The 14,292-nt window shown below is 35.4% G+C and overlaps 1 protein-coding gene and 1 long non-coding RNA gene across 8 annotated transcripts in view; one reads left to right on the top strand and one right to left on the bottom strand.

The window, feature by feature from the left end:
* Positions 1-14,292, bottom strand: part of LOC110260187 (uncharacterized) — a 330,158-nt gene that overhangs the window by 100,819 nt on the left and 215,047 nt on the right. For 2 of the 7 annotated variants that reach the window (XR_014804135.1, XR_014804143.1), the window contains one exon: positions 9,914-11,799. The exons of the other annotated variants lie outside the window; for them this stretch is intronic. This is a non-coding gene — a long non-coding RNA (uncharacterized LOC110260187). Of the gene's footprint in view, positions 1-9,913; positions 11,800-14,292 lie in introns of those variants that run through there. 7 annotated transcript variants of the gene reach the window in all.
* Positions 1-14,292, top strand: part of CENPW (centromere protein W) — a 447,800-nt gene that overhangs the window by 400,636 nt on the left and 32,872 nt on the right. The gene's annotated exons all lie outside the window — the stretch shown is intronic.

The raw sequence follows: 14,292 nt of genomic DNA, 5'->3' as shown, positions 1-14,292 counted from the left end.
AAAACAAGTACAAAATATGGTTGGGTGCAACTATAGACCTATTCTATTGGGAGGTCAATGGGTAAGGGCATAGAAGATAACTTTTAAGAACCCTCCATTTAATTCTGACTGAAGTTAAAAATTGCTTGGATTTCTAAATTCTCCTCTCCATGTTTACAGAACCAGATGCTAATTATACCCTAAAGACTCTTATGGAAGTCAAGTTCTTAACTTAATTCTCCTAAAGAAATGAAAAAAAAAAAAGCTATCTGCTTTCGGTTTTTAATAAAATAGTATTTCTATGAAGAAAAGATCACTAATAAAAGTATGTCAGGAAGTAATTAATTTTCAGCTGGTTGACATGCAGTTTGAAGCAAAAATTTAAAAAAAGTTTAAAAGAATATAAGTATCAGCATATTAAGAGAAATATAAAGTTAACTGAAGGCAGTATAAAACAATTTTGGAAGCAGAAAATTGAATCAATAATGTTGAAGCCAACTTGAGAAAATATTCTATAATATAATGATTACATGAAATTAATGAGAACAAGAAAAAGGACAAAACAATGAAGTATATAAATTTAGGATCAACATCTTGAGTTTTAAAAAGCATAGATGCAAATACAATTGAAAAATAATTAAAGATATAATTAAAGAAATGCTCTGAATTGAAAAGAGAACTGGTTTCTACCTCAGGCCAAATATCACATGATATTTTTTTAAAAAATTAAAAATAACAAGATACTCAAAAATTTTATGATTAAATAATTTAAAACATCTAAACAGATTAAAAAATAGGTCATCTACAATTTATGGATATTGAGCTGATTTCAAAATTCTCCATAACTCTAAATATCAGAATTAAATAGAATAATTTTATGAAGCTTACATTTGAACAATTTAATACACAGTTGATATATGCAAGTCACAGGAAAAAATACCCTCAGATATACAAGAATGAAGAAAATGAACCATCCATAAAGTTTTGTGGAAAAATTTCTTAAGAATATATTCTAGTTATGCTAAGGGGCAAAGCACTCATAACATTAAAAATGTGGTAAATACAGTAATCACTTAGTGAAGGAAGTAAGACTGAATAATTACTATAACTATAATTAAAATCTCAAGTTCAAATGCCAAAAATAATTTTTTAGAAATCACTTTATGTATTTTATTTTTATTAAAGTATAATTGATTTATTATGTGCTAATTTCTGCTGTACAGCAAAGTGACTCAGTTATACATATTTATACATTCTTTTTTAATATTCCTTTCCATTATGGCTTATCCCAGGAGATTACATATAGTTTCCTATGCTATATAGTAGGACTTCATTGTTTATGCATTTTAGATGTAATAGTTTGCATCCACTCCTCCCAAAATTCTAGGCCATTCCTCTCCCTCATTTTCTCCCCCTTGGCAACTACAAGTCTGTTCTCTATGTCTGTGAGTCTGTTTCTGCTTTTTAGATAGGTTCATTTGTGCCATATTTTAGATTCCACAAATGAGTGAGATCATATGGTGTTTGTCTTTTTCTTTCTGGCTTACTTTATGTAGTATGAGAATCTCTAATTCCATCCATGTTGCTGCAAATGGCATTAGTTTATCATTTTTTTTTTTTTTTTGTATCTGAGTTGTACCACATTTCCTTAATCTATTCATCATTGATGGACATTTAGGTTGTTTCCAAGTCTTAGCTATTGTGAATAGTGCTGATATGAACATAGAGGCACATGTATCTTTGGGCATATCTTTGTCCAAGAATATGCCCAAGAATAGAATTGGTAGATCATATGGTAATTCTATTTTTAGTTCTGAGGAACTTCCATACTGTTTTCCCTAGTGGTTGTACCTACTTACATTCCCCCCAACAGTGTAGAAGTGTTCCCTTTTCTCCACACCCTCTTCAGCATTTATTCATAGGCTTATTTATGATGGCCATTCTGGCTGGGGTGAGGTGGTGTCATTTTGATTGGCATTTCTCTAATAATTAGTAATGTTGAGCATATTTTCATGTGTCTCCTGGCCATCTGTATGTCTTCTCTGGAGAAATATCTATTTAGGTCTTCTGCCCAGAGAAAGTAATTTTTTTTTTTCTTTTTGGGGCTGCCCCCAACAAAAATAAGGATACTAATATCAAGATATACAGAATACAACCAAAATCATTATCATAAATAATTGTATAGACTTATGGTATTGTGTTGTTTAAAAAGAAGCAAATAAGCATTTAACCAAAAAGTTTAAAATTTTTCAAAATATTTTTTCAGAGGAAAGCAAATAGGAGCCTCAGTCAATTACTAAGAAAGTAGAAAAAAGGAAAGAAAATAGAATTAATAAATGAGTCCAATAACTGATTCCTGGGAAAAAGTAAAATAAAATTAAAATGAACAAAATTATGTTTAAATTATAGTCTAGAAATTTAAAACAACACAATTTTGGAAATAAAAAAAGAGACATCATAAAAACTGATTAAATAGTAACCTTCTTAATTTTCATAGCTTAGTCTTATTCGCTGTATTTATCTATAACCTAGGACCATCTGACACCTCATAGACGTGGCAGGCTCTTATAAATGCTCATCTGTAAATACATAGAGTGGATGAATATGGGAGATATTAAAAAAATGTCACAAGGTGATTTTCATAGCTGTGTACTCATTAAACTCCAAGAAAAAGTTCCAGGTTTAGAGAGTTTTATGCTTAATTTTTCAATCCTTTAAAAATTAAATGTGTTTTTATTTGTCCTAGAACACAGAAAATAAAACCTGACAAAAATAGAGAATAAAAAAGAAAAAAAAAATGATCACATACAAGCATAAAGACAAAACAAAGACAAAATAAGAATACATCACTTATGCGCAATGGAACAGCAATGATAAAGTTAGTGCTAGTAAACTGATTAAAATAGTAAAATGAGAGTTCACCACATTGAAGTATCCTTTCTTCCAGGGATGTAAACCTGATGTAATATAAGGCCATGTAGCCTGTATTTATGAGTTCTCTTACTCAGCTGTGTGACCTTGAGCAAATGATTTATCCTCTCTGTGCTTTAGTTTCCAAATCCTAAAATTGAGAAAATTACAGTATTTATCCTAAAGTAACACTTGTGAGAATTAAATGACATGTAAAATACTTAGCATGGTTCCTGGTATATATCAGTATTACCATTATTCTTATTACTATAATTTATCCCAGTCATAATTTTTTAAATTTATAATCCCAGGAGCCATCATTGTCAGAATTTTATTCTAGGGAAGTAACATGTACCATTGCTGCAATGTATTGTTTTATATTATTTTTATTAGCAGTATGAGTAAGAAAATTAAAGCAGAAGAGCGTGTATTATTAGTGAATATATGTCTATTTCCAATACTCTTCTTTTCACAGGCCCAGAAAGATTTCCCTTATGGTAGGTATTATGGTAGATTTCACTCATGGGCCAGGGTTGAGGCAAGTCTGGGAAAAGCTGAAGTCCGGGGGCATATCTATGTCTTTGGCTGGATGACACAGTGCAATCGTGATCTATCTACACTAGGAGTGGAAAGATTTTGCAGCTAATACCTGTGATTAGTCAGTAGTACAGCTGGAAATAAAGAGGAGGGTAAGCTATCTTCCAAAATCTAGTGGTAAGTTTGGGAGAGGCACTGTCACTGTGATTTTAAAAGGGGGTTGTGTTTACTGAGGAAACATGGAAAGTGAAGGCAAGAGATAACCTAGTAAATGCCCTCCTTTGTTGCCCCAAAGGGAAGGGCTGTTTGCTTCTTTAAGTCCTAAATGCAGACATCAAAGCCTGTGCTTGCTCTTTATTGTATAAAATAAATTCGCCTCCCTGCTTACTTAAAAATATGAAATGAGGATGAAATTATCATCTCCATTATTGCAAATGGTTGTGCTAATGAAAAGATTGTATTCTTCTGGGAACCCCACAAGCCCACCAAGGAATAATAGTCTTTCAATCCTATGAAGTGATTTGTAATCTGATACAGTAAGAAAAAAATCTCAGACGTTGATTCATCACCACTGTGCTCACTACGATATCACTGCCCAACAGTGTCATAATTTCACTGACACTCAAAACTGTGCCACAGTCATAGAAAAGCAGCAGCTTAAGTAAAGGTGACCTGTCCTTAAAAAAAAAAATTGAGCAAGAAGTGAAGAAATACCACCTCATAAATTTCATCCAACCATATATAACTGTCTTATTTTGTATGATGACTGCGCTTCTGTTACCATGTTGAGGCCACTGAATTTCTCATGGGCTAAATCTTGGCTTAACCTGATTACCTCTTCTCTCCAGGAGCTTCAGAAACTCTTCCATGGTCACATTACTCCCACAAATAGAGATTAATATGAATCTTAGATTTATAGTAAGTATTAGCATCTCTAAGAAGAAAAGTTATAGTTTTGCTCAGTCTTCAGAAGCTGATCTTGATGCTCAAAAGGATGGCCATGAAATTTATGGAAGATGTTTAAAAGTGAAAGGGAGCATTAAAAATAAATATGTTTATATAATTTTGGAAAGTTTATATAAGAGCAGACTTGTGGTTGCCGGGGGAGGGGAGTGGGATGGATGGGGAACTTGGGGTTGGTGGATGCACACTGTTACATTTGAAATGAAAGGGCAATGGGTTCCCACTGTACGGCACAGGGAACTGTGTGTGGCTGAGTTACTTCGCTATAGAACAGAAATTGAAGAAACTTTGTAAATCAACTATATCTTAATAAAAAAAATTGGAAAGTTTATTTATTGTTTAAAAATATTATTTATTGTCTAAAATTTTGTTGTATTATCTTCATAGATATAGAAGACAATTCTATTAAAAATCACTTTCACATGTAAGGATAACCTGACCCCCTTGCTGTACAGTGGAATAATAAAAAAAAATAAATAAAATAAAAAAAAAAAGAAAAAAAAATCACTTTCAAACCAAAGTTTTTAAAGATAAAACTAATATGTATTTGTGTCCATTAAAGAAACTTATTATAGTGATTATAAAAACTATTAGAAAAATCTTCTTTGCATTATTTACATATTATACTCAGTTTCTTAGCTGAGTCTATTTCCATGTCCAGAAGAATGGGTTTTTTAAGATATGTACTATTTTTATTTTTTCCATAAAATTGCCTGCCATGTTTTTGAATTAGAATTCTATGTTTAAAAAAACAAAATTCTGGCAGCTTAGTTAACTATTTCTTTGTAAAAGAGGTAAGAAAATATTCTCTCTAAATGTGCTAAGAGAGCTAGGAATCTCTAAATAAATTCTGCTAAGTGAAATATCTTCTCAAATTCAATTTATTTTATACTGAAATGAATAAATATTTCAGCCCAAATATTTTCACAGACACTGCCTTTTTGCTTCCATTTAAAGCAGCTTCCTTACCAAATATTTTTATGAGACAATATTTGTCAAATAAGTTGTCTCCACTGGCAATTTTCTTGAAAGTTTACCAAATTTAAATGCTGCAAAATTGTAGCATTTCTCAAGTTTCTTTTATTCCAATACAGGACATAAATTTATTCAATTACAAATAAGAGATCTATCAGCTAAATCTTCCCACAAGTCAGATGTTCCAAAGTTGTTATGCAATTTCAAAACGAAGTTTTATACACTCTGATCTCATCCTTTGATTTATTCATCTCACCATTGCTTTCATAGAGATAAATGTCTTCCTGTTTGCAAGATACTGCCTTCAACAATTTCAATTTGCTAAAAGCTTCAACCTGAGGCTGCTTTTTCTTGCCACACTATTTGTAGAAAAATTTGCTTAAAAAATTCCAACCGACTTTGAACAAAATGCAATATTTAGAGAAATAATTTACAAAAATATCAATATTATTATAGGACATTAAGGATGATTTATATATATAGTAGTTATTCAAAGGCTCAGGGACTCCTGAAATGTGACTGATGAAAGGCTGCAAAGAGAGAAAGGTATATTTCCTTGCTGAAGGTTTTTTATTCAATATTAGTTTATTTATTCCAATTGTGTACATGTTAAAAAATACTTATAGATTTTGACAATCACAGCTTATATTCCAATTGGTAGAATATTACTGCTTGTTTGGATGAATTTATGAATTATGTGTATACCACAAGCACTTCCAAATACATTTCTCTTCCATAGGTTTCTTAATTTAGTGAGAACATTGTTACAGTGGTGATGTGTTCCACAAAATCTTCTATTCATACTATCACCACGAAAACAAATATTGTAACTTAAGCACTTTTTTTGGGGCTGCTTCTGAGGCATATGGAAGTTCCCAGGCTACAGGTTGAATCTGAGCTGCAGCTGCCGGCCTACACCACAGACGCAGCAATGCCATATCCAAGCTGTATTTGCAACTTGTGGCATAGCTTGTGGCAATGCTGGAACCTTTAACCCACTGAGTGAGGCCGGGGATGGAACTGACATCCTCATGGATACTAGTGGGGTTCTTAACCTGCTAAGCCACAATGGGAACTCCCAATGTTGAACTTTTAACATTCACAATATCAGACGTTTCACCTTTGAAAGAATATATTTTGAAAGCTTTACCTTGACTCCAGCAACCATATGGGGAAAAAAAAAGAACTTTTATTGGAATTAACTGCTTTTTTTTTTAAATTAACTGCTTTTTAATTTGAAGCGTCTGCTGATACACAACTGACATCCTTCAAACTTGAGAAGTTCTGCTACTAATAGAGCCACAGCATTTCCTGTTGTCACTTCCCACTTCATGCATATACAAAATCTTGGAATTGAAACAGAGCAACATTAATTTAATCCAATAATCAGATGGTCTAAATGAAAACTCATGCTTCAAAGAGTGATATGTAGATACAACTTTTGTGGTTGCATATGTAAAATTTTCCTCTTGGGCACAGTCTGTCTAAAATAACAATTTTTGGTTAATGCCTCTGACTTCCTAGCATATTTTGTTTGTCCTCTAGTTTTCATCTGGTCAGTGATATCACTATGGCCTTTGGGATGAATGGAAAATTTAGTATGTATTTTTTATTTATTTATTTATTTTATTTTTTATTTTTTTTTTATTTTCCCACTGTACAGCAAGGGGGTCAGGTTATCCTTACATGTATACATTACAATTACAGTTTTCCCCCACCCTTTCTTCTGTTGCAACATGAGTATCTAGACATAGTTCTCAATGCTATTCAGCGGGATCTCCTTGTAAATCTATTCTAAGTTGTGTCTGATAAGCCCAAGCTCCCGATCCCTCCCACTCCCTCCCCCTCCCATCAGGCAGCCACAAGTCTCTTCTCCAAGTCCATGATTTTCTTTTCTGAGGAGATGTTCATTTGTGCTGGATATTAGATTCCAGTTATAAGTGATATCATATGGTATTTGTCTTTGTCTTTCTGGCTCATTTCACTCAGGATGAGATTCTCTAGTTCCATCCATGTTGCTGCAAATGGCATTATGTCATTCTTTTTATGGCTGAGTAGTATTCCATTATGTATATATACCACCTCTTCCGAATCCAATCATCTGTCGATGGACATTTAGGTTGTTTCCATGTCCTGGCTATTGTGAATAGTGCTGCAATGAACATGCGGGTGCATGTGTCTCTTTTAAGGAGAGTTTTGTCCGGATAGATGCCCAAGAGTGGGATTGCAGGGTCATATGGAAGTTCTATGTATAGATTTCTAAGGTATCTCCAAACCGTTCTCCATAGTGGCTGTACCAGTTTACATTCCCACCAACAGTGCAGGAGGGTTCCCTTTTCTCCACAGCCCCTCCAGCACTTGTTATTTGTGGCTTTATTAATGATGGCCATTCTGACTGGTGTGAGGTGGTATCTCATGGTAGTTTTGATTTGCATTTCTCTTATAATCAGGGATGTTGAGCATTTTTTCATGTGTTTGTTGGCCATCTGTATATCTTCTTTGGAGAAATGTCTATTCAGGTCTTTTGCCCATTTTTCCATTGATTGATTGGTTTTTTTGCTGAGTTGTATAAGTTGTTTATATATTCTAGAGATTAAGCCCTTGTCAGTTGCATCATTTGAAACTATTTTCTCCCATTCTGTAAATTGTCTTTTTGTTTTCTTTTTGGTTTCCTTTGCTGTATGTATTTTTTAAATTAAACATGCACTTTCATTTGAAGTCATTGATGATGGAAGGATTAATTGTAAAATTAAAGGAGTATTACCAAACAGTATGATAAACAGCTCTAGATCTATAAATGGTAGATGATGTTAATATAGAAAGATCATTCAAACTATTGCCTATACATTTTAAGACCAGAGTGTTCAGTCTCTATTTCTATATGTATATATCAATGTCCCCTCCTTCTAGGATATGGGCAGTTTTATGACTTTTGCAGGCCACATAGGCCGTAACACAACTGGCTATTACCCAAAGTGGCTGGTGAGGAAGCAGCATCTAAGTCTTCTTCCACCACCACTGGGACAAAATGAATTAGCTTTTGCACTGCACAGTCTCCTTGAATCTGGAAAGGATTTTAAAAATTAAAAGGAAAGAGAGAGGTTATTGCTAATCTTCTTTTGGTATATATGTACATACGTTTCTCTACTGCCAGTAAGAAAATGACGTGTGTTAGAGATCTACTAAACCTATCTTGACTTGTTTTTTGTTTTTATTTCTGTCTTTTTAGGGCCACACCTGTGGCATATGAGGTTACCAGGCTAGGGGTGGATTTGGAGCTATAGCTGCTGGCCTACACCACAGCCACAGCAACACCAGATCCAAGCCATGTTTGTGACCTACACTGCAGCTCATGAAAATGCTGAATCCTTAACCCACTGAGGCCAAGGATTGAACCCACATCCTCATGGATACTGGTTGGGTTTGTTACCGCTGAGCCATGACGGGAACTCCTTGACTTGTTTTAATACAACTATTGATAATTGTAGTTAGGAAAAATAAAATACTTGAACATTTGAAACTGAACAGGATCCTAGGACAACCAAAAAAAGATAAACCAAGGCTGTGCAAACTGGGATGAACACCCTTCACAGAAACAAGCTTCTAGTGTCACCACATGTGTAGGGACTATTTACTAAGAGCCAAGACTTATGTTGTTTTGGAGCTAAAATGGTAACCAAAATATAATACCTACCCTTTGGGTCTGCCCAGTTTGCATAGTTCACTATTGTAAAGCATGCAGTTTTAAAGGCCATCTTCACAGTTAACTCCTTTGACTTAGACCTGCTTCAGGAAGTACATCATCCCCTCTGCCACTGTTGCCTTTGAGACCTTTCCCAGCCCTCACCCCAAGGGCGCGCAAGAGGTGAGGCACAGCTGTGTGCTGTTTTGAGGCTATTATCCCTTCTCAGCACTGAAAGGATGGGCTGTTGCTGCCAGTAGGCTTTCTCACTCAGCCTCTTCTTCTGGTGCCACTCAGCAGCTTTGAGAGCAGCCAAAGCCACAGGAATGTCAGGGTGATTATTGGCCAATGTCAAACTTACTTTGGAGCAGAGGCCCTTTAAGTTCAGGAGACAGATTTACCTTTCTTAGGGGTTTAATAGAATTAAACAAATCAGCACTTCCTGCTGAAGGCGGGCTGCATAGCCACCAAGCTAGCGGTATTATTCGGAAAGACCAAGTATTTAAAAGAAAATGGTTTCTCACAGTAAGTCTCAGATACCTATCAATCTGGTATATTTTTTTATTTTTTTAATGATTTTGTCACAGTATGATGACTTAACCATATTATTTGCAACATTGTCCTTTCCCCTCTTTCTTCCTCTCTTCATTTAATAAATTTCTTCTAATGAAAAGAAAAATAGAGTATACTCAAAATATACTTGAGATCAAGCTGGTGTCATTTTTTCATTCTCTGTAAGACATTTGCACCCCATTTGGTCCCATTGCCAAGCAAAAAACAGTGGCTTCCTCACTGCTTTTAGTTCATTTACTTGGCCAGTCTCCAGGTTTTGTCATATTTTTCTAAGAACTAATTTTTCATCTTCTGTTTACTCTTCATTCCCATGCTATCTGTCCAATTTGAGACTTAATAACCTCTGCGAAAATTAACCCAAATTTCGATTTTTACCAGCCTGATGTTAGAAGCAATTGGAGCCAGAATGGCTGGATCTTTGTCCCAGCTCCATCAATTAAGCAGATTATTTAACCTCTCTGTGCCTCAGCTTTTCATCTGTAAAATGGGGTTTATACTAGTACTTGTTTTCATAGGTGTGCTGTAAGGATTAAATAAGTTATGTGTGAAGCCCTTAGAGAGGTGGCTGGCTGTTGTTATTTCTTGCCCTGTCTCCTCAACATTAGGGAATCAAATAGGACAGAGACATCATTTATTAATAGTCAATGTAGAGAAGTTTGCAAAGTGTTTGTAGCAATTCTCACAGCATGACAAGGCCAAGGTTTAGTCTGATTGAAATAGGATCAAAGTAATTTTACTAGAAGGAATATGAATTTCTAATGTAGAAGAGATGGTGGCCTTCAGAAGGAAATCAATCCTCACAGTTTGAGGGCATATGGGTGATTTCAGACACTTCAGGAAAAAAAAATAACCTCAGTCTAAAATGTACACCCAATACAATCAGAACTTTTCTCCGTAATTCATTCAAGTAATTTATTCCACAGTGATCAATGTGCTTTTTTGAACACTTCAACCCTAGATGTTCAAAATTACTCCAAAAAGGTGTCACCAAATACACATCTATCAGTGAGTTTTTCTCTTTAAATTATTCACACATATATAAACATTTGATGTAAAAAAAAACCTTATACTTATTTTGTCACATATATTAAATCATAAAAATTTCTTTAGTAAAGTGACATAGCTTTTTTGAACCAAATATTTTAGCAGTAAATTTAGAATAATCTTACTAGGTCCTGACTTAATCTCAAAGTGAGATAATATAGATAAAAGTATCTTGCAACACATCCAAATGTGAGATGTTATTAATCACATGACTATGGTTTCATATTTCGGGGTGTGTGTGTGTGTGTATGTGAACACGGGCAGAGGAGCTAGTCCATGGAAATTCAAGCTGCAGTTGTTAGCCCTTTTCTTTATATCAACTCTTCAAGTTATATTCTGCCATCCTTGCTAATGGATAATAATCCATCACCAATTATTTAGCACCTACGGTTACCAATTATTAGGCACCTACATTTTTCCTGACATTGGGAAAGGGGCTTAATACTTAATACTCCTACACTGATACATTAGGCTCCATACATGTTTCTGAGAAAGGTAGTTAGGCTCACGCAATCCTTAAGATTGGCCATTCTTCACCAGACTCCCCTTGCCTCTCCATCACTCACACGGAGGTGTCTCAAGAGGTGGCCCTGACAGAAGCTAGACATCCATATCCTTGAAGAAGGTCCAGTCAGCTCTATGGTCAAACACATATTTAAACTACTGAGATGAGAGGCTAAGGATGAATAATGCTGTGTCCCTAGTAAACTCCATTCATTGACGGTTGTTCTTGAGCATGGACCTCACAGTTCAGATGTTCGATGTGGTTTCTTTTTGGGCTTTCCTCCATGGAGCCCTCTCCATATCTACTCATCTCACCTCCTACTGGACCTCCACCCTAACTAGTGCCTCAGTTAATTCATTCTTTCTCTCCCTTGTAAGTGTTCATCTCGCTTACTTTCTGGGCTGAAGACCTTCCCCAACAGTAAGCTTGGTCCTCTTCTCCTCTGAGAAGGATCACAGCATTTTTACCTCCCAACTGTTTCTTCTGCCAGGTGTCTGGGAAGGGAAACTAGGACTCTGAGAATGAAGGAGACCAGAGAAGGCACCGGCATGGGCTTCCACATTGTTTGACTCCATGGTTTCTCTTTAATTGTTTTTCTTTCTCTTTGTTTGTCTGTATATTCCCTTTTGTCCTAAAAAAAAAAAAAAAAAAAAAAAAAAAAAAAAAAGTGTTCCTCTCCTGTCAATAGAATTCATTAATTCTTTACAGAAAATTTACTTCATCCTGAAAGCATTGAAAGCATTACTTTTGAATTTTATGAAACAATAAGAGGATCTATCCCCAACCCCTTCTTTTTTTTTCTTTTTTTTTTTTTGTCTTTTTGCTATTTCTTGGGCCGTTCCCGTGGCATATGGAGGTACCCAGGCTAGGGGTCCAATCGGAGCTGTAGCCACCAGCCTACGCCAGAGCCACAGCAACGCGGGATCCGAGCCGCGTCTGCAACCTACACCACAGCTCATGGCAATGCCGGATCCTTAACCCACTGAGCAAGGCCAGGGACCGAACCTGCAACCTCATGGTTCCTAGTCGGATTCGTTAACCACTGCGCCACGACGGGAACTCCCCCCACCCCTTCCTAACCTGAACTTCATTAAAATCCCTATTCTATTAACTTTTATTAATGTGGAGAATCAATCTTCTGGATCTGGATCACTTCTTCCCAATTCCTGCTTGTCTATCCTTTTGTTACATTGAGAGAACTGTTACGGGAAAATGTATCTCTAATCTTCATAGTAACATTCCAAGTTAGGCATGTAGCCTTACCATATGAAGATCAGCTAAATTTATTAGCATTTCATACTAAGCCATTAATAGAAGGAAAAATGATTTGCATAAACTTTACTGAAAAAAATCTTTTTTGGGGAGGAAACAGCATCAAATATATATTCACTGACTAAACTTAAAATATTTGAAATTCTAAAAATATGTGGAAAAATCTATGAGCAGTACTACTAATACTGTTAATATTACAAATAACAAACACTATAGCCATCACGTGATTTAAGGTCTTCTCAATGAGACAAGCTGACCCCATTAGCCTAGAGTGCTTCACCGGTACCTCCCTCTCCTGCCTATGCTCAGATGTCTTTGCTCTCCCCTGACCTGCTGCCTATTGGTCTCTTATTATCTGCCTCATGAACTAGTCCGTGTTCCTGATTATCATAAGCTGATTTACAGAGTGCAGATCTCTTCTGAACATCAGCCTGCTAGGTATATACAGAGAATTACTTTTATGGAAAATTGCTTAGAAATGATACCTAAAATTAAGTCATAACTCTACAAATGGAAAAAACGACTCTGGGAATTTCATTGAGCTAACTTGGCTCTACCAGGAATGTGGTTAGTGATATAAGTTTCAGTATGCACTGATTATAACCTTTTTTCAAGGTAAAACATCTACTAAAATTCTTATGTAAACATCTAAGGCAAAGTAATCAAATGCCTGTCACTGTCCTTTCTTTAGGCTCTGAGTAAAAAAAAAATAAAAAAAAAAGACCAAATTTATGTTGTCACTTTACTTTTTATTAATACATGAATATATTCTCCAGTGAGCATGCTTAACTTATTTGAAATTAGAAATAAGGTATAAGATCAAGCTCTAAGACTACACTTGGCACTCACTATAGATAATTGCACCCTATATTTCTTCCATCTGTGTGGTTTTATAGGGAACTTCATGATCCCAGGATGAGATGATCATGTTTAACCGTGCTGTCTTTATTTCTGAGCTACTGCTTTGGTGATTCTGCTGCTGCCAGAGGAAAGGGCAGGGCCCTACAGAAGCAGCCGGCATCTGGCCAGGTGGAATCCTGTAGTACCAGACCGTGGCCTGGCAAAAGCATGTCTGAGCCCTAGTCTTGCAATGCCAAGATTTCACATGACCCCAGATGTCCCCCAAATCAAGAACAGCTTCTCTTATTGTGTATTACTATTACAAAACCTTTAATATGTATTCAACAACAGCCTAAAACAGCAACAGAGTTTTGTGGAAAAGCCAAAACAGTCTGATTCAGAAGTCTTCATTTCTTATTTAAACTGAGGTTCCCTGGCATTCTGAAATCACTGGCCAGTTTTTTTCTTTTCTATCTCAAGTACAATACTAATTCTATTTAAACTCAAGATATCTACAAACATTATGTTAAAGAATTCTTCTCATTGAATGACTCTAGTAGAGAGAAGCAGAAGATATTTAAAAGAAGGATCAGGATTTTTTCAATGGTAAGTTCAAATCAAGTACTTTGGAAGATATGCATTTTAAAATCTTTTAGTACTTATCTGAATCCAAAGAGCCTGAAGACAAACACATGGCTGGTGGGAATAAGCAGAGGTAAGTATAGAAGGCAAAAATTATCCTAAGATGACAATGGCCAAAGTTGAGAGACAGGTGACAAAATCATTTCTCAAGAGAGAAAGAGAAAACTTTGATCAGAGAAAGGAGTATTTAGGAAAAGACAGGATAGGCAACTTTGGCCAAGGGGTGACTGTTGATCTTTCTTTTCATGTAATGGAACTTGTGAAATAACAATAGTTCCATGAGAGCACAGAGAAGGGAAAGTTGAGAGGAAGAAGTTTAAAAAACAGTTTGCTAATTCACAGGTTGCAGAAGTGATTACCCATTCCTGAT

The sequence above is a fragment of the Sus scrofa genome, chromosome 1 (genome assembly GCF_054392235.1).
Source record: "Sus scrofa isolate SSC_HxYL_T2T_F1_AM1 chromosome 1, Sscrofa_HxYL_maternal_Yorkshire_Landrace_v2.0, whole genome shotgun sequence".
In the NCBI taxonomy this organism is placed as follows: Eukaryota; Metazoa; Chordata; class Mammalia; order Artiodactyla; family Suidae; genus Sus; species Sus scrofa.
Note: the sequence above shows the minus strand (reverse complement) of the source record. Positions and strands in the feature narration are given on the sequence as shown.